Source organism: Etheostoma spectabile, unplaced genomic scaffold (genome assembly GCF_008692095.1).
Source record: "Etheostoma spectabile isolate EspeVRDwgs_2016 unplaced genomic scaffold, UIUC_Espe_1.0 scaffold314, whole genome shotgun sequence".
NCBI lineage: Eukaryota > Metazoa > Chordata > Actinopteri > Perciformes > Percidae > Etheostoma > Etheostoma spectabile.
This window is the reverse complement of record NW_022605583.1, coordinates 1,157,433-1,159,650: the sequence shown is the minus strand read 5'-3', so window position 1 is coordinate 1,159,650 and position 2,218 is coordinate 1,157,433.

Here is a 2,218-nt window from a genome sequence, read left to right as displayed (position 1 = left end):
AAAAAAAGAATCGTGCAAATGTACCCCCCCCCCCAGCCAACTGATAGAGATTCCATTAAAAATGTATTTATCTCAGAGAAATGTTTTTTAATGCTGGACCTTTTGTCTGTGGTGCCATATTGATAGAGGAATTCTTAATAATTCATAGGCCCCACAGTTGCAGTCAGGCCGTGGTATTTTGAGTTGATGTGGAGGATTCAAACAAAACTGACATATGCTAAAGATTTATTGAGTTGGCTGGAAATATTTTGGCATGACATGCCGTTATCAATGTTGGCCACAAGAGTAAAATGAAAAATATACAGTACAATAGATGTGCAATGTCTGATCCTGTGCGATGTCTTCCATACCTCTTTTCTTTTCCTGTTTTGTCCCTAAACACCATCTCATGAAGCAGAAATGCCATAAAAATTGTCTTAAAAACAGAAGCAGTATTCCCTGGGACTCTCTTCAAGGGTTGAGTGAAACGTCACCCAAATGAAGAATGGCAGCGATATCCAGCCAGAGGACAGCTTCCTCACTCTCCCTGATTTTCTGAGCTCAATAAATCAGCTCAAGGTTCCTCAGTGATCCTCTGTGTGGCAGCGGGTGGGGATTTATCAGTCTCAGATAAAGGCTCGGTCCTCGTCAACGTTGGCTTTCACCCTCGACGGGGAATTTATGAGAACTGGTGGCATTGTGTGTGCAGCCTACCTACTTACACAACAGAGTGCAAAGGGCTGCACAACAAGACAATCCATTGTGTTCACACTATTAATTTCTACTCCCGAGGATGTTGCTCAGACACAGCACAAATGGTGCTACACATTTATTTGCAAACGTGTAACAGAACCTGCAGCAAAGGGACAACTGGTGTCAGTGTGGTGGCCAGCAGTTCACTCCAGTTTCTCAACGGTGCAATTCATAAAGCTTACAGCAGTCTTGATCACTTTACCAGTAAACATGCTGTAGGGGAAATGGTCCCGCTGTATTACGCAATGGTGCTATGGATTTACCTAGTGCAAATGATCATTCACATTTTTCATGAATTGAAAAAAATCAAGTTATGAGTCATATCAAAGTGCCATATCACCACTGTTCTATTACCACTTATTTCATAAAACAATATAGCTTTAACTGGTTTCCCGTCTGGATGTCTATAACACTGGTAAACACAAATCGTAATACAATTTCAAGCTTCGCCTTATCCGTTATCTGCAGTATAAACAAATGCCATCTTTATGATAGTGCAATTATCTAATTACAGCTATTAGACCAATAGAATTAGCCTCTGCTAATGCTATGAGAACACACAGTCCAATACATAATGAAATACCTTTTCATCTTTTGCTGGGCCTTGTAAAGTGAAAAAAGGATTTTTTGTTAGAGGATTGCATGAAAACAATTCATGAATGACTGTTTTTTTCATGTATGACTTTATGAATTTCCCCCAAAATTGATTATTCTTTATACACAATGCTATGGTTTCTCCTTGATAAAGAGGTTGAAATGAAGGAGATCGGGTGGTGCAAGACGCGCGGAGACGGGTGCTGCTGCAAAATAGCCTTGGTAAGGAACCTGTTTTGGTGGAACCTGAGTACGTCCAAAAGTTGTTTTAGTCGTCAACAGAAAACTCAGATTGGACAGATAGTCTAGCTAGCTGTCTAGATTTACCCTGCAGAGACCTGAGGACCAGGTAACAATTGTCCTCAGATTGGACAGATAGTCTAGCTAGCTGTCTGGATTTACCCTGCAGAGATCTGAGGACCAGGTAACCATAGTCCTCAGATTGGACAGATATCTAGCTAGCTGTCTGGATTTACCCTGCAGAGATCTGAGGACCAGGTAACCATAGTCTCAGATTGGACAGATAGTAGCTAGCTGTTCTGGATTTACCCTGCAGAGATCTGAGGACCAGGTAACCATAGTCCTCAGATGGACAGATAGTCTAGCTAGCTGTCTGGATTTACCCTGCAGAGATCTGAGGACCAGGTAACCATAGTCCTCAGAAATCCACCAGAGGTTAGAACGCCAACACACACAAACAAAAAAAAAGAGTGAACTTTCAGGCGGCGACGGAGCAATCCAGTAAGTGGATTGTCGTGACTATTTGTGACCACGAGAATCTAAATTAAATTGTGTAAATGTTTGCTGATGTCAATGTAATGAAAGAAAAGGGATTTGCTGTTACAACCTTGAAATTCCAAAGACATGACATAACCACCCCTCACATGCAGCG